This window comes from Schistocerca americana, chromosome 10 (genome assembly GCF_021461395.2).
Source record: "Schistocerca americana isolate TAMUIC-IGC-003095 chromosome 10, iqSchAmer2.1, whole genome shotgun sequence".
Taxonomy (NCBI): Eukaryota; Metazoa; Arthropoda; class Insecta; order Orthoptera; family Acrididae; genus Schistocerca; species Schistocerca americana.
Window position 1 is genome coordinate 71274841 of NC_060128.1, and position 19837 is coordinate 71294677.

Consider the following 19837-nt stretch of genomic DNA (forward strand, 5'->3'; position numbering starts at 1 on the left):
GTGATCACCCTGCTGTGAGAAAACAAAGATTTACTACACTTTGGAAATGAAATGTTACATTCTTATATGTACTTGAACAAACCTTCATTAAAACACTATAAAGCCTTAGTACATACCAACAGAAGAACAACTTGTCCTCTTTCGCTCGCGGCCCCCCCTCCCCCCCCCCCCTCCCGCTATCACCCCCTTTACCTCGTGGACAACATGCTGCTGGTGGTGTGTCATTTCCACCAAAAGCTCACTTGATGGGCAAATGAAAATTGCAGCCTTGTAGTGTGATCACCCTGCTGTGGGAAAACAAAGATTAACTACACTTTGGAAATAAAATGCTACGATCTTATATGAACTTAAACGAACACTCATTAAAACACTATAAAGCCTGTGTACATACCAATAGAACAACAACTAGTCTTCTTCTGCTCGGCCCCCCTCCCCCCCCCCCCCACTCCCTCGGGGACAACATGCTGCTGGTAGTGTGTCATTTCCACCAAAAGCCCACTTGATGGGCAAATAAAAATTGCAGCCTTGTGGTGCGATCACCCTGCTGTGAAAAAACAAAGATTTACTACACTTTGGATATAAAATGCTACGTTCTTATATGAACTTGAACGAACATTCTTTAAAATAATGTAAAGCCTGAGTACATACCAATAGAAGAACAACTTGTCCTCTTCCGCTCGCGGCCCCCCCCGCCCACCCCTTCTCCCTCTTGTGGACAATAAACTGCTGGTGGTGTGTCATTTCCACCAAAAGCCCACTTGATGGGCAAATAAAAATTGCAGCCTTGTAGTGCGATCACCCTGCTGTGAGAAAACAATGATTTACTACACTTTGGAAATGAAATGCTACATTCTTATATCAACTTGAACAAACATTCATTAAAACACTATAAAGCCTGAGTACATACCAATAGAAGAACAACTTGTCCTCTTCCGCTGCCCCTCCCTCCCCCCCTCCCACCACCCCTCTGGTGGACAACATGCTGCTGGTGGTGTGTCATTTCTACCAAAAGCCCACTTGATGGGCAAATAAAAATTGCAGCCTCGCAGTGTGATCACCCTGCTGTAAGAAAACAAATTTTTACTACACTTTAGAAATAAAAAGCTACGTTCTTATATGAACTTGAACAAACATTCTTTAAACCACTATAAAGCCTGAGTACATACCAATAGAAGAACAACTTGGCGTCTTCCGCTTGCCCCCCCCTCCCACGCCCAATCTTGTGGACAACATGCTGCTGGTGGTGTGTCATTTCCACCATAAGCCCACTTGATGGGCAAATAAAAATTGCAGCCTTGTATTGTGATCACCCTGCTGTGAGAAAAGAAAGATTTACTACACCTCGGAAATAAAAAGCTACGTTCTTCTATGAACTTAAACAAACATTACCTAAAACTCTATCAAGCCTGAGTACATACCAATAGAAGAACAACTTGTCGTCTTCCGCTCGCCCCCCCCTCCCACCGCCACTCTCGTGGACAACATGCTGCTGGTGGTGTGTCATTTCCACCAAAAGCCCACTTGATGGACAAATAAAAATTGCAGCCTTGTAGTGCGATCACCCTGCCATGAGAAAACAAAGATTTACTACACTTTGGAAATAAAATGCTACTTTCTTATATAAACTTGAACGAACTTTCTTTAAAACACTATAAAGCCTGAGTACATACTAATAGAAGAACAGCTTGTCCTCTTTTGCCGCCCCCCCCTCCCACTCACGTGGACAACATGCTGCTGGTGGGGTGTCATTTCCATCAAAAGCCCACTTGATGGGCAAATAAGAATTGCAGCCTTGTAGTGCGATCACTCTGCTGTGAGAAAACAGAGATTTACTACACTTTGGAAATAAAATGCTCCGTTATTATATCAACTTGAACGAACATTCATTAAAACACTATAAAGCCTGAGTACATACAAATAGAACAACAACTTGTCTACTACTGCTCGCCCCCCTCCCCCCCTCCCAAAACAACCCACTCGTGGACAAGATGCTGCTGGAGGTGTGTCATTTCCACCAAAAGCCCTATTGATGGGCAAATAAAAATTGCAGCCTTGTATTGTGATCACCCTGCTGTGAGACAAGAAAGATTTACTACACTTTGGAAATAAAAAGCTACGTTCTTCTATGAACTTAAACAAACATTACTCAAAACACTATCAAGCCTGAATACATACCAATAGAAGAACAACTTGTCCTCTTCCCCTCGCCCCCCCCTCCCACCGCCACTCTCGTGGACAACATGCTGCTGGTGGTGTGTCATTTCCACCAAAAGCCCACTTGATGGACAGATAAAGATTGCAGCCTTGTAGTGCAATCGCCCTGCTGTGAGAAAACAAAGATTTACTACACTTTGGAAATAAAATGCTACGGTCTTATATGAACTTGAACAAACATTCATTAAAACACTATACAGCCTGAGTACATACCAATAGAACAACAACTTGTCTTCTTCCGCTCGCCCCCCCCCCCCCCCCCCCACCACCAACACCCCTCTCGTGGACAACATGCTGCTGGTTGTGTGTCATTTCCACCAAAAGCCCAATTGATGGGCAAATAAACATTGAAGCCTTGTAGTGCGAGCACCCTGCTGTGAGAAAACAAAAATTTACTACACTTTGGAAATAAAATGCTACTTTCTTATATAAACTTGAACGAACTTTTTTTAAAACACTATAAAGCCTGAGTACATACCAATAGTAGAACAACTTGTTCTCTTCCGTCCACCCCCCAAACCTCCCCTCTCGTGGACAACATGCTGCTGGTGGTGTGTCATTTCCACCAAAAGCCCTCTTGATGGGCAAATAAAAATTGCAGCCTTGTAGTGCGATCACCCTGGTGTGAGATAACAAAGATTTACTACACTTTGGAAATAAAATGCTACGTTCTTATATGAACTGTAACGAACATTCTTCAAAACACTATAAAGCCTGAGTATATACGAATAGAAGAAGAACTTATCCTCTTCCGCTCGCCCCCCCCCCCCCCCTCCACGCACCCCTCTTGTGGACAACATGCTGCTGGTGGTGTCTCATTTCCACCAAAAGCTCACTTGATGGGCAAATAAAAATTGCAGCCTCGAAGTGCGATCACCCTGCTGCGAGAAAAACAAAGATTTACAACACTTTGGTAATAAAATGCTACCTTCTTATATGAACATGAACGAACATTCTTTAAAACACTATAAAGCCAGAGTACACACCTATAGAAGAAAAACTTGTCCTCTCCTGTTCGCCCCAGCTTCCCCCCCCCTCTCGTGGACAACATGCTGCTGGAGGTGTGTCATTTCCACCAAAAGGCCACTTGACAGGCAAATAAAAGTTGCAGCCTTGTAGTGCGATGAACCTGCTGTGAGAAATCAAAGATTTACCACACTTTGGAAATAAAATGCTATGTTCTTATATGAACTTGAACGAACATTCTTTAAAACACTATAAAGCCTGAGTGCATACCAATAGAGGAACAACCTGTCCTCTTCCGCCCGCCCTCCCGCCCCCCCCCCCCGCCACCATATCCACTCTCATTGACAACATGCTGCTGCTGGTGTGTCATTTCCACCATAAGCCCACTTGATGGGCAAATAAAAATTGCAGCCTTGTATTGTGATCACCCTGCTGTGAGAAAACAAAGATTTACTACACTTTGGAAACAAAAAGCTACGTTCTTCTATGAACTTAAACAAACATTACTTAAAACACTATCAAGCCTGAGTACATACCAATAGAAGAACAACTTGTCCTCTTCCGCTCGCCCTCCCCCCTCCGCCCCCATACCCACTCTCGTGGACAACATGCTGCTCCTGGTGTGTCATTTCCAACAAAAGCCCACTTGATGGGCAAATAAAAATTGGAGCCTCGTAGTGAGATCCCTCTGCTGTGAGAAAACAAAGATTTACTACACTTTGGAAATAAAAAGCTACTTTCTTATATGAAATTAAACAAACATTCCTTAAAACACTATCAAGCCTGAGCACATACCAATAGAAGAACAACTTGTCCTCTTCCGCTCGCCCCCCCCTCCCACCGCCACTCTCGTGGACAACATGCTGCTGGTGGTGTGTCATTTCCAACAAAAGCCCACTTAATGGGCAAATAAAAATTGCAGCCTTGTAGTGCAATCACCCTGCTGTGAGAAAACAAAGATTTACCACACTTTGGAAATAAAATGCTACTTTCTTATATAAACTTGAACGAACTTTCTTTAAAACACTATACAGCCTGAGTACATACCAATAGAACAACAACTTGTCTTCTTCCGCTCCCCCCCCCCCCCCTCCCCCAACGCCCCTCTCGTGGACAACATGCTGCTGGTGGTGTGTCATTTCCACCAAAAGCCCAATTGATGGGCAAATGAAAATTGCAGCCTTGTATTGTAATCACCCTGCTGTGAGAAAAGAAAGATTTACTACACTTTGGAAATAAAAAGCTACGTTCTTCTATGAACTTAAACAAACATTACTTAAAACACTATCAAGCCTGAGTACATACCGATAGAAAAATAACTTGTCCTCTTCCGCTCGCCCCCCCCCCCCCTCCCGCCTCCACTCTCGTAGACAACATGCTGCTGGAGGTGTGTCATTCCCACCAAAAGCCCACTTGATGGACAAATAAAAATTGCAGCCTTGTAGTGCAATCTCCCTGCTGTGAGAAAAGAAAGATTTACTACACTTTGGAAATAAAATGCTACTTTCTTATATAAAATTGAACAAACTTTTTTTAAAACACTATAAAGCCTGAGTACATACCAATAGTAGAACGACTTGTTCTCTTCCGTCCACCCCCCAAACCTCCCCTCTCATGGAAAACATGCTGCTGGTGGGGTGTCATTTCCACCAAAAGCCCTCTTGATGGGCAAATAAAAATTGCAGCCTTGTAGTGCGATCACCCTGCTGTGACAAAACAAAGATTTACTACACTTTGGAAAAAAAATGCTACGTTCTTATATGAACTTCAACAAACATTCTAATAAACACTATAAAGCCTGAGTACATACCAATGTAACAACAAGTTGTCCTCTTCTGCTCGCCCCCCCTCCCCCCCCCCCCTCACCCTCTCTCATGGACAACATGCAGCTGGTGGTGTGTCATTTCCACCAAATGCCCACTTGATGGGCAAATAAAAATTGGAGCCTTGTAGTGTGATCTCCCTGGTGTGAGATAACAAAGATTTACTACACTTAGGAAATAAAATGCTACGTTCTTATATGACCTTGAACGAACATTCTTTAAAACACAACACTATAAAGCCTGAGTACATACCAATAGAAGAACAACTTGTTCTCTTCCGTCCCCCCCCCCCTCAAACCCCCCCTCTCATGGAAAACATGCTGCTGGTGGTGTGTCATATCCACCAAAAAACGTCTTGATGGGCAAATAAAAGTTGCAGTGTTGTAGTGCGATCTCCCTGGTGTGAGATAACAAAGATTTACTACACTTAGGAAATAAAATGCTGCGTTCTTATATGACCTTGAACGATCATTCTTTAAAACACTATAAAGCCTGAGTACATACCAATAGAGGAACAACTTGTCCTCTTCCGCTCGCCCTCCCCCCCCGCCCCCATACCCACTCTCGTGGACAACATGCTGCTCCTGGTGTGTCATTTCCAACAAAAGCCCACTTGATGGGCAAATAAAAATTGCAGCCTCGTAGTGAGAACGCTCTGCTGTGAGAAAACAAAGATTTACTACACTTTGGAAATAAAATGATACTTTCTTATATAAACTTGAACGAACTTTCTTTAAAACACTATGCAGCCTGAGTACATACCAATAGAACAACAACTTGTCTACTTCCGCTCGCCCTCCCCCCTCCCCCAACACCCCACTCGTGGACAAGATGCTGCTGGTGGTGTGTCATTTCCACCAAAAGCCCAATTGATGGGCAAATAAAAATTGCAGCCTTGTATTGTGATCACCCTGCTGTGAGAAAAGAAAGATTTGCTACACTTTGGAAATAAAAAGCTACGTTCTTCTATGAACTTAAACAAACATTACTTAAAACACTATCAAGCCTGAGTACATACCGATAGAAAAACAACTTGTCCTCTTCCGCTCGCCCCCCCCCCTCCCACCGCCACTCTCGTGGACAACATGCTGCTGGTGGTGTGTCATTCTCACCAAAAGCCCACTTGATGGACAAATAAAAATTGCAGCCTTGTAGTGCAATCTCCCTGCTGTGAGAAAACAAAGATTTACTACACTTTGGAAATAAAATGCTACGGTCTTATATGAACTTGAACGAACATTCATTAAAACACTTTACAGCCTGAGTACATACCAATAGAACAACAACTTGTCTTCTTCCGCTCGCCCCCCCCCCCCTCCCCCAACACCCCTCTCATGGACAACATGCTGCTGGTTGTGTGTCATTTCCACCAAAAGCCCAATTGATGGCCAAATAAACATTGAAGCCTTGTAGTGCGATCACCCTGCTGTGAGAAAACAAAAATTTACTTTACTTTGGAAATAAAATGCTACTTTCTTATATAAACTTGAACGAACTTTTCTTAAAACAATATAAAGCCTGAGTACATACCAATAGTAGAACAACTTGTTCTCTTCCGTCCACCCCCCAAACCTCCCCTCTCATGGAAAACATGCTGCTGGTGGTGTGTCATTTCCACCAAAAGCCCTCTTGATGGGCAAATAAAAATTGCGGCCTTGTAGTGCGATCACCCTGCTGTGACAAAACAAAGATTTACTACACTTTGGAAATCAAATGCTACATTGCTATATGAACATTCTATAAAACACCATAAAGCCTGAGTACATACCAATAGAAGAACAACTTGTCCTCTGCCGCTCGCACCCCCCCCCCCCCCCCCCCCTCTCACCCCCACCATCTCTCGTGGACAACATGCTGCTGGTGGTGTGTCATTTCCACCAAATGCCCACTTGATAGGCAAAAAAAAAATTGAAGCCTTGTAGTCAGATCACCCTGCTGTGGGAAAACAAAGATTTACTACACTTTGGAAATAAAATGGTACATTCTTATATGCACTTGAACGAACATTCTTTAAAACACAATAAAGCCTGAGTACATACAAATAGAAGAACAACTTGTCCTTTACCGCTCCTTGCCCCTCCCCCCCCTCCGCCCTCCCCCTTCCTCTCGTGGACAACATGCTGCTGGTGATGTGTCATTTCCACCAATAGCCCACTTGAAGGGCAAATAAAAATTGCAGCCTTGTATTGTGATCACCCTGCTGTGAGAAAACAAAGATTTACTACACTTTGGAAATAAAAAGCTACGTTCTTATATGAACTTAAACAAACATCCCTTAAAACACTATCAAGCCAGAGCACATACCAATAGAAGAACAACTTGTCCTCTTCCGCTCGCCCCCCCCCCTCCCACCGCCACTCTCGTGAACAACATGCTGCTGGTGGTGTGTCTTTTCCACCAAACGCCCACTTGATGGGCAAATAAAAATTGCAGCCTTGTAGTGCGATCATCCTGCTGTGAGAAAACATAGATTTACTACACTTGGAAAAAAAATGCTACGTTCTTATATGAACTTCAACAAACATTCTAATAAACACTATAAAGCCTGAGTACATACCAATATAACAACAAGTTGTCCAGTTCTGCTCGCCCCTCCTTCCCCCCCCCCTCCCCTCACCATCTCTCATGGACAACATGCGGCTGGTGGTGTGTCATTTCCACCAAATGCCCACTTGATGGGCAAATAAAAATTGCAGACTTGAGGTGCGATCACCCTGCTGTGAGATAACAAAGATTTACTACACTTTGGAAATAAAATGCTACGTTATTATATGAACTTGAACGAACATTCTTTAAATCACTATAAAGCCTGAGTACATACCAATAGAAGAACAACTTGTCCTCTTTTGCCGCCCCCCCTCCCACTCACGTGGACAACATGCTGCAGGTGGTGTGTCATTTCCATCAAAAGCCCACTTGATGGGCAAATAAGAATTGCAGCCTTGTAGTGCAATCACTCTGCTGTGAGAAAACAGAGATTTACTAAACTTTGGAAATAAAATGCTACGATATTATATCAACTTGAACGAACATTAATTAAAATACCATAAAGCCTGAGTACATACAAATAGAACAACAACTTGTCTTCTTCTGCTCGCCTCCCCCCCTCCCCCAACACCCCTCACGTGGACAACATGCTGCTGGTGGTGTGTCATTTCCACCAAAAGCCCAATAGATGGGCAAATAAAAATTGCAGCCTTGTAGTGCGATCACCCTGCTGTGAGAAAACAAAGATTTACTACACTTTGGAAATTAAGTGCTACTTTCTTATATAAACTTCAACGAACTTTCTTTAAAACACTATAAAGCCTGAGTACATACCAATAGAAGAACAACTTGTTCTCTTCCGTCCCCCCCCCCAAACCACCCCTCTCATGGAAAACATGGTGCTGGTTGTGTGTCATTTCCACCAAAAGCCCTCTTGATGGGCAAATAAAAATTGCAGCCTCGTAGTGAGATCGCTCTGCTGTGAGAAAACAAAGCTTTACTACACTTTGGAAATAAAATGCTACTTTCTTATATAAACTTGAAAGAACATTCTTTAAAACACTATAAAGCCTGAGTACATACCAATAGAAGAACAACTTGTCCTCTTCCGCTCGCCCCCCCCCCCCCTTCCCACGCCCAATCTTGTGGACAACATTCTGCTGGTGGTGTGTCATTTCCACCATAAGCCCACTTGATGGGCAAATAAAAATTGCAGCCTAGTATTGTGATCACCCTGCTGTGAGAAAAGAAAGATTTACTACACTTTGGAAATAAAAAGCTACTTTCTTATATGAACTTAAACAGACAATCCTTAAAACACTATCAAGCCTGAGCACATACCAATAGAAGAACAACTTGTCCTCTTCCGCTCGCCCCCCCCTCCCACCGCCACTCTCGTGGACAACATACTGCTGGTGGTGTGTCATTTCCACCAAAAGCCCACTTGATGGGCAAATAAAAATTGCAGCCTTGTAGTGCAATCACCCTGCTGTGAGAAAACAAAGATTTACTACACTTTGGAAATAAAATGCTACTTTCTTATATAAACTTGAACGAACATTCTTTAAAACACTATAAAGCCTGAGTAAATACTAATAGAAGAACAACTTGTTCTCTTCCGTCCCCCCCCCCCCCCCCAAACGCCACTCTCATAAAAAACATGCTTCTGGTGGTGTGTCATTTCCACCAAAAGCCCTCTTGATGGGCAAATAAAAATTGCAGCCTTGTAGTGTGATCACCCTGCTGTGAGAAAACAAAGATTTACTACACTGTGGAAAAAAAATGCTACGTTCTTATATGAACTTTAACGAACATTCTAATAAACACTATAAAGCCTGAATACATACCAATAGAGCAACAAGTTGTCCTCTTCTGCTCGCCCCCCCTCCCCACCCCCCTCACCCTCTCTCATGGACAACATGCAGCTGTTGGCGTGCCATTTCCACCAAAAGCCCACTTGATGAGCAAATAAAAATTGCAGCCTTGTAGTGCGATCACCCTGCTGTGAGAAAACGAAGATTTACTACACTTTGGAAATAAAAAGCTACGTTCTTATATGAACTTAAACAATCATTCCTTAAAACACTATCAAGCCTGAGCACATACCAATAGAAGAACAACTTGTGCTCTTCCGCTCGCCCCCCCCCCCCCACCCCCACTCACGTGGACAACATGCTGCTGGTGGTGTGTCATTTCCACCAAAAGCTCACTTGATGGGCAAATAAAAATTGCAGCCTTTTAGTGCGATCACCCTGCTGTGAGAGATCAAAGATTTACTACACTTTGAAAATAAATTGGTACATTCTTATATGCACTTGAACGTACATTCTTTGAAACACTATAAAGCATGAGTACATACAAATAGAAGAACAACTTGTCCTCTTCCGCTCGCCCCTCCCTCCTGCGCCTACCCTCTCTCGTGGACAACATGCTGCTGGTGGTGTGTCATTTCCACCAAAAGCCCACTTGATGGGCAAATATAGATTGCAGCCTTGTAGTGCGATCGACCGGCAGTGAGAAAACAAAGATTTACTACACTTCGGAAACAAAATGCTACATTCCTATATGATCTTGAACGAACATTCTTTAAAACTCAATAAAGCCTGAGTACATACCAATAGAAGAACAACTTGTCCTCTTCCGCTCGTTGCCCCTCCCCCCCCTCCGCCCTGCCCCCCACTCTCGAGGACAACATGCTGCTGGTGATGTGTCATTTCCACCAAAAGTCCACTTGAAGGGCAAATAAAAATTGCAGCCTAGTAGTGCGATCACCCTGCTGCGAGAAAACAAAGATTTACAACACTTTGGTAATAAAATGCTACCTTCTTATATGAACATGAACGAACATTATTTAAAACACTATAAAGCCAGAGTACATACCTCTAGAAGAACAACTTGTCCTCCTCCGTTCGCCCCAGCCCCCCCACTCTCGTGGACAACATGCTGCTGGAGGTGTGTCATTTCCACCAAAAGCCCACTTGACGGGCAAATAAAAGTTGCAGCCATGTAGTGCGATGAACCTGCTGTGAGAAATCAAAGATTTACCACACTTTGGAAATAAAATGCTACATTCTTATATGAACTTGAACGAACATTCTAATAAACAATATAAAACCTGAGTACATACCAATAGAAGAACAACTTGTCTTCTTCCGTTCACCCCCCCACCCCCCCCGCCACTCTCGTTGACAACATGCTGCTGGTGGTGTGTCATTTCCAACAAAAGCCGACTTGATGGGCAAATAAAAATTGCAGCATTGTAGTGCGATCATCCTGCTGTGAGAAAACAAACATTTACTACACTTTGGAAATAAAATGCTACTTTCTTATATGAAGTTGTACGAACATTCTTTAAAACACTATAAAGCCTGGGTACATACCAATAGAAGAACAACTTGCAATCTTCCTCTCGCCCCCCCACCCGCAACCCCGTCACGGGGCAACTTGCTGCTGGTGGTGTGTCATTTCCAACAGAAGCCCATTTCATGGGCAAATAAAAATTGCAGCCTTGTAGTGGGATCACCCTGCTGTGACAAAACAAAGATTTACTACATTTTGGAAATAAAATGCTACGTTAATATGCGACCTTGAACGAACAACCATTAAAATACTATAAAGCCTGAATACATACCAGTAGAAAAACAACTGGTTCTTTTCCGTTCGCCCCCCCCTTCAGCTACCCCCACTCTCGTGGACAACTTGCTGCTGGTGGTGTGTCATTTCTCACCAAAAGCCCACTTGATGGGATAAATAAAAATTGCAGCATTGTAGTGCGATCATCCTGCTGTGAGAAAACAAAGATTTACTACACGTTGGAAATAAAATGCTACATTCTTAAATGAACTTGAACGAATGTTCTTTAAAACACTATCAAGCCTGAGTACATACCAATAGAAGAACAACTTGTCCTCTTCCGCTCGCCCCCCCCCCCCCCCCTCCCACCGCCACTCTCGTGGACAACATGCTGCTTGTGGTGTGTCATTTCCACCAAAAGGCCACTTGATGGGGAAATAAAAATTGCAGCCTTGTAGTGCGATCACCCTGCTGTGAGAGAACAAAGATTTACTACACTTTGGAAATAAAATGCCACGATCCTCGATCTTAAATGTACTTGACCGAACATTCATTAGAACACTATAAAGCCTGAGTACATACCAATAGAACAACAACTTGTCTTCTTCCGCTTGCCCCCCCCCCCTCCCCCAACACCCCTCTCGTGAACAAAATGCTGCTGGTGGTGTGTCATTTCCACCAAAAGCCCACTTGATGGGCAAATAAAAATTGCAGCATTGTAGTGCGATCATCCTGCTGTGAGAATACAAAGATTTACTACACTTTGGAAATAAAATGCTACATTCCTATATGAACATTCTTTAAAACACTATAAAGCCTGAGTACATACCAATAGAAGAACAACTTGTCCTCTTCCGCTCGCACCCCCCCCTCCCCACCCTCTCTCGTGGACAACATGTTGCTGGTGGTGTGTCATTTCCACCAAATACCCACTTGATGGGCAAATAAAAATTGCAGCCTTGTAGTGCGATCACCCTGCTGTGAGAAAACAATGATTTACTACACTTTGGAAATAAAATGCTACGATCTTATATAAACTTGAATGAACATTCATTAAAACTCTATAAAGCCTGAGTACATACCAATAGAACATCAACTTGTCTTCTTCCGCTCGCCCCCCTCCCCCCCCCTTCCCCAACACACCTCTCGTGGACAACATGCTGCTGGTGGTGTGTCATTCCCACCAAATGCCCACTTCATGGGCAAATAAGATTTGCAGCCTTGTAGTGCGATCAACCTGCTGTGAGAAAACAAAGATTTACCACACTTTGGAAATAAAATGCTACGTTCTTATATGAACTTGAACGAACATTCTTTAAAACACTATAAAGCCTGAGTACATACCAATAGAGGAACAACTTGTCCTCTGCCGCTCGCCCTCCCCCCCGCCACCCCACCCACTCTCGTGGACAACATGCTGCTGCTGGTGTGTCATTTCCAACAAAAGCCCACTTGATGGGCAAATAAAAATTGCAGCCTTGTAGTGCGATCACCCTGCTGTGAGAAAACAAAGATTTACTACACTTTGGAAATAAAATGCTACTTTCTTATATGAAGTTGAACGAACTTTCTTTAAAACTTTACATAGCCTGAGTACATACCAATAGAAGGACATCTTGTCCTCTTCCGCTCGCCGCCCCACCCCCAACCTCCGTCTCGGGGCAACATGCTGCTGGTGGTGTGTCATTTCCACCAGAAGCCCACTTGATGGGCAAATAAAAATTGCAGCCTTGTTGTGCGATCATCCTGCTGTGAGAAAACAAAGAATTACTACACTTTGGAAATAAAATGCTACGTTCTTATATGAACTTGAAGGAACATTCTTTAAAACATTATAAAGCCTGAGCACATACCAATAGAAGAACAACTTGTCCTCTTCGGTTCACCCCCCCCCCCCCCCCTCTCGTTGACAACATGCTGCTGGTGGTGTGTCATTTCCACCAGAAGCCCACTTGATGGGCAAATAAAAATTGCAGCCTTGTAGTGCGATTACCCTGCTGTGAGAAAACAAAGATTTACTACACTTTGGAAATAAAATGCTACGTAATTATATGACCTTGAACGAACATTCTTTAAAACACTATAAATCCGGAGTACATACCAATAGAAAAACATCATATTCTCTTCCGCTCGCTTCACCCCCCCCCCCCCCCCCCCCCCTGACACACGCTCTCGTGTTCAACATACTTATATGTACTTCAACGAACAATCTTTAAAACACTATAAAGCCTGAGTACATACCAATGGAAGAACAACTTTCCCTCATCCGCTCACCACAACCCCCCCCTCTCATGGACAACTTGCTGCTGGTTGTGTGTCATATCCACCAAAAGCCCACTTGATGGGCAAATATAAATTGTAGCCTTGTAGTGCAATCACCCTGCCATGAGAAAACAAAGATTTACTACACTTTGGAAATAAAATGCTACGTTCTGATATGAACTTGATTGAACATTCTTTAAAACACTATAAAGCCTGTGTATATACCAATAGAAGAACAGCTTGTCGTCTTCCGCTCGCCCCTCCCCCCCCCCTCTCGCGTGGACAACATGCTGCTGGTGGGGTGTCATTTCACCCAAAAGCCCACTTGATGGACAATAAAAAATTGCAGCCTCGTAGTGCGATCACCCTGCCATGAGAAAACAAAGATTTACTACACTTTGGAAATAAAATGCTACGTTCTGATATGAACTTCATTGAACATTCTTTAAAACACTATAAAGCCTGTGTACATACCAATAGAAGAACAGCTTGTCCTCTTCCGCTCGCACCCCTCCCCCCCCCCCCCTCTCACGTGGACAACTTGCTGCTGGTGGTGTGTCATTTCCACCAATAGCCCACTTGATGGGCGAATAAAAATTGCAGCCTTGTAGTGCGATCACCCAGCTGTGAGAAAACAAAGATTTACTACACTTTGGAAAGACAATGCTAGGTTCTTGTATGAACTTGAAAGAACATTCTTTAAAACACTATAAAGCCTGAGTACATACCAATAGAAGAACAACTTGTCCTCCTCCGCTCGCCCCTCCCCCCACCCTCTCACAAGGACTACATGCTGCTGGTGGTATGTCATATCCACCAAATGCCCACTTGATGGGCAAATAAAAATTGCAGCCTTTTAGTGCAATCACCCTGCTGTGAGAAAACAAACTTTTACTACACGTTGGAAATAAAATGCTATATTCTGATATGAACTTCATGAACATTCTTTAAAACACCATAAAGACTGAGTACATACCAATAGAAGAGCAACTTGTCCTCTTCTGCTTGCCCCCCTCCCCCTCGCCACCCCACACACTCTCTCGTGGACAACATGCTGCTGGTGGTGTGTCATTTCCACCAAAAGCCCAGTTGATGGGCAAATAAAAATTGCAACCTTGTAGTGCGATCACCCTGCTGTGAGAAAACAAACTTTTACTACACGTTGGAAATAAAATGCTATATTCTGATATGAACTTCATGAACATTCTTTAAAACACTATAAAGCCTGAGTACATACCAATAGAAGAACAACTTGTCCTCCTCCGCTCGCCCCTCCCCCCACCCTCTCACAGGGACTACATGCTGCTGGTGGTATGTCATATCCACCAAAGGCCCACTTGATGGGCAAATAAAAATTGCAGCCTTTTAGTGCAATCACCCTGCTGTGAGAAAACAAACTTTTACTACACGTTGGAATTAAATGCTATATTCTGATATGAACTTCATGAACATTCTTTAAAACACCATAAAGACTGAGTACATACCAATAGAAGAGCAACTTGTCCTCTTCTGCTTGCCCCCCTCCCACTCGCCACCCCACACACTCTCTCGTGGACAACATGCTGCTGGTGGTGTGTCATTTCCACCAAAAGCCAGTTGATGGGCAAATAAAAATTGCAACCTTGTAGTGCGATCACCCTGCTGTGAGAAAACAAAGCTTTACTACACTTTGGAAATGAAATGCTACGTTCTGATATGAACTTGATGAACATACTTTAAAACACTATAAAGCCTGAGTACATACCAATAGAAGAAATACTTGTACTCTTCTGCTCGCCCCCCCTCTGATCCCCCGACCCACTCTCGTGGACAACATGCTGCTGGTGGTGTGTAATTTCCAGCAAAAGCCCGGTTGATGGGCGAATAAAATTTTCAGCCCTGTAGTGCGATCACCCTGCCGTGAGAAAACAAAGATTTTCTACACTTTGGAAATAAAATGCTACGTTCTTATATGTACTTGGACGAACATTCTTTAAAACACTATAAAGCCTCAGTACATTCCAATAGAACAAAAACTTGTCCTCTTCCGCTTGCCCCCGCCCTCCCGCTCCTCCCCCCTCCCCCCCCCACCATCACACTCTCTAATAGACAACATGCTGCTGGTGGTGTGTCATTTCCACCGAAAGCCCACTTGATGGGCAAATACAAATTGCAACCTTGTAGTGCGATCACCCTGCTGTGAGAAAACAAAGATTTACTACACTTTGGAAATAAGATCCTACGGTCTTATATGAACTTGTGCCAATATTCTTTAAAACACTAAAAAGCCTGAGTACATACCTATAGAAGAACAACTTGTCCTCTTCCGCTCGCCCTCCCCCCACACTCTGTCGTGGACAACATGCTGCTGGTGGTGTGTCATTTCCACCAAAAGCCAACTTGATGGGAATAAAAATTGCAGCCATGTAGTGCGATCAGCCTGCTGTGAGAAAACAAAGATTTACTATGCTTTGGAAATTAAATGCTAAGTACTTATATGAACTTGAACGAACATTCTTTAAAACACTATTAAGCCTGAGTACATACCAATAGAAGAAAAACTTGTCCTCCTCCGCTCGCCCCTCCCTCCACCCTCTCTCGTAGACAACACGCTGCTGGTGATGTGTCATTTCCACCAAAAGCCGACTTAATGGGCAAATAAAAATTGCAGACTTGTAGTGCGATCACCCTGCTGTGAGAAAGCATAGATTTACTGCACTTTGGAAATAAAATGCTAAGTTCTTATATGAACTTGAACGAACATTCTTTAAAACACAATAAAGCCTAAGTACATACCAATAGAAGAACAACTTGTCCCCCTCCACTCGCCGTTCCCCCCACCGCGCCATATCTCGTGGACAACATGCTGCTGGTGATGTGTCATTTCCACCAAAAGCCAACTTGATGGGAATAAAAAATGCAGCCATGTAGAGGGATCACCCTGCTGTGAGAAAACGAAGATATACTACACTTTGGAAATAAGATGTTACTTTCTTATATGAACTTGAACGAACATTCTTTAAAACATTATAGAGCCTGAGTACATACCAATAGGAGAATAACTTTTCCTACTCCGCTCGCCCCTCGTTCCACCCTCTCTCGTGGACAACATGCTGCTGGTGGTGTGTCATTTCTACAAAAGGCCCACTTGATGGGCAAATAAAAGCTGCAGCCTTGTAGTGTGATCACCCTCATGTGAGGAAACAAAGATTTACTACACTTTGGAAATGAAATGCTACGTTCTTATATTAACTTGAACGAACATTCTTTAAAACACTTCAACGCCTGAGTACATACGATTAGAAGAACAACTTGTCATCTTCCGCTCGCCCCTCCCCCCACTCTCTCTCGTGGACAAAATGCTGCTGGTTGTGTGTCTTTTGCACCAAAAGGCCACTTGATGGGCAAATAATAATTGCAGCCTTGTAGTGCGATCACCCTGCTGTGAGAAAACAAAGATTTACTACACTTTGGAAATAAAATGCTACATTCTTATATGAACTTGAGTGAACATTCTTTAAACAATATAATGCCTGAGTACATACCAATAGAAGAACAACTCGTTCTCTTCCGTTCGCCCCCCCCCCCCCCCCCCAAACATCTCTCCTGGACAACATGCTGCAGGTGGTGTGTCATTTCCAACAAAAGCCCACTTGAGGGGCAAATAAAAATTGCAGCCTTGTAGTGCGATCACCCTGCTGTGAGAAAACAAAGATTTACTACACTTTGGAAATAAAATGCTACGTTCTTATATGAACTTAAGCAAACATTCTTTAAAACACTATAAAGCCGGAGTACAAACCAGTAGAAGAACAACTTGTCCTCTTCTGCTCGCCCCTCCCCCCACCCTCTCTCGTGGACAACATGCTGCTGGTGCTATGTCAATTCCACCAAAAGCCCACTTGAGGGGCAAATAAAAATTGCAGCCTTGTAGTGCGATCACCCTGCTGTGAGAAAACAAAGATTTACTACACTTTGGAAATAGAATGCTACGTTATTTAATGAACTTGATCGGACATTCTTTGAAACATTACAAAGCTTGAGTGCATACCAATAGAAGAAAAACTTATCCTCTTCCGCTCGTCCCCCTCCCCTCCCGCTCCCCCACCGCCCCGCCTTCAACCACCCTCTCTCGTGGACAACATGCTGCTGGTGGTGTGTCATTTCCACTAAAAGCCCACTTGATTGGCAAATAAAATTTGCAGCCTTGTAGTGCGATCACCCTACTCTGAGAAATCAAAGATTTACTACACACTTGAAATGAAATGCTACGTTCTTATATGAACTTGAACGAACATCCTTTAAAACACTATAAAGCCTGAGTACATACCAATAGAAAGTTAACTTGTCCTCTTCCGCTGCCGCCGCCCCCCCCACCCCCCACCATCTCTCGTTAACAGCATGCTGCTGAGGGTGTGGCATTTCCACCAAAAGCTCACTTGATGCGCAAATGAAAATTGCACCCTTGTACTGCAATCACCCTGCTGTGATAAAGGCAAGATTTACTACACTTTAGAAATAAAATGCTAAATTCTTATATGAACTTGAGTGAACATTCTTTAAACAATATAATGCCTGAGTACATACCAATAAAAGAACAACTTGTTCTCTTCCGTTCGCCCCCCCCCGCCCCCCCCCCCCCTCATCATCTCTCCTGGACAACATGCTGCAGGTGGTGTGTCATTTCCAACAAAAGCCCACTTGATTGGCAAATAAATATTGCAGCCTTGTAGTGCGATCACCCAGCTGTGAGAAAACAAAGATTTACTACACTTTGGAAATAATATGCAACGTTCTTATATGAACTTGAAAGAACATTCTTTAATACACTATAAAGCCTGAGTACATACCTATAGAAGAACAACTTGTTCTATTCCGCACGCCCCCAGCCGCCCCACCCATCACACCCCACCGCGCCATATCTCGTGGACAAGATGCTGCTGGTGGTGTGTCATTTCCACCAATAGCCCACTTGATGGGCAAATAAAAGTGGCAGCCTTGTAGTGCGATCACCCTGCTGTGAGAAAACAAAGATTTACTACACTTTGGAAATAAAATGCTACGTTCTTATATGAACTTGAACGAACATTCTTCAAAACACTATAAAGCCTGAGTACGTACCAATAGATGAACAACGTGTCATCTTCCGCTCCCCCCCCCCCCCCACCCCCCCCCCCACTCCCAACCACTCTCGTCGACAACATGTTGCTGGTGGTGTTTCAATTCCACCAAAAGCCCACTTGATGGGCAAATAAAAATTGCATCCGTGTATTGTGATCACCCTGCTGTGAGAAAACAAAGATTTACTACACTTTGGAAATAAAATGCTACGTTCTTATATGAACTTGAATGAACAATCTTTAAAACAGTATAAAGCCTGAGTACTTACCAATAGAAGAACAACTTGTCCTCTCCCGCCCCCCCCCCCCCCATCTCTTGTGGACAACATGCTGCTGGTGGTGTGTCATTTCCACATTTCCACCTAAAGCACACTTGATGGGCAAATAAAAATTGCAGCCTTGTAGTGCGATCACCCTGCTGTGACTAACCAAGGATTTAATACTCTTTGGAAATAAAATGCTACGTTCTTATATGAACTTGAATGAACATTCTTTAAAACACTATAAAGCCTGAGTACATACCAATTGAAGAACGACTTGTTCTCTTACGCTCGCCCCCCTCCCCCCTCTCTCGTGGACAACATGCTGCTGGTGGTCTGTCATTTCCACCAAGAGCCCACTTGATGGGCAAATAAAAATTGCAGCCTTGTAGTGCGGTCCCCCTGCTGTGACAAACCAAAGATTTACTACACGATGGAAATAAAATGCTACGTCCTTATATGAACTTGAAAGAACGTTCTTTAAAACACTATAAAGCCTGGGTACATACGGATAGATGAACAACTTGTCCTCTTCCGCTCGCACCCACCAAAATCCCACTTCATGGGCAAATAAAAATGGCAGCCCTGTAGTGCGATCAACCTGCTGTGAGAAAACAAAGATTTATTACACTTCGGAAATAAAATGCTACGTCTGTATATGAACTTGAACGAACATTCTTTAAAACAGTATAAATCCTGAGTACATACCAATAGAAGAACGACTTGTTCTCTTACGCTCGCCCCACCTCCCCCCTCTCTCGTGGACAACATTCTGCTGGTGCAGTGTCATTTCCACCAAAAGCACACTTGATGGGCAAATAAAAATTGCAGCCTTGTAGTGCGATCAACCTGCTGTGAGAAAACAAAGATTTATTACACTTCGGAAAGAAAATGCTACGTCTGTATATGAACTTGAACGAACATTCTTTAAAACAGTATAAAGCCTGAGTACCTACCAATGGAAGAACAACTTGTCCTCTTCCGCTCACCCCCCCCCCCCCCCCCCCACTTCCCACCCTCTGTCGTCGACAACATGCTGCTGGTGCTGTGTCATATCCACCAAAAGCCCACTTCATGGGCAAATAAAAATGGCAGCCTTGTAGTGCGATTACCCTGCAGTGAGAAAAAAAAGATTTACTACACTATGGAAATC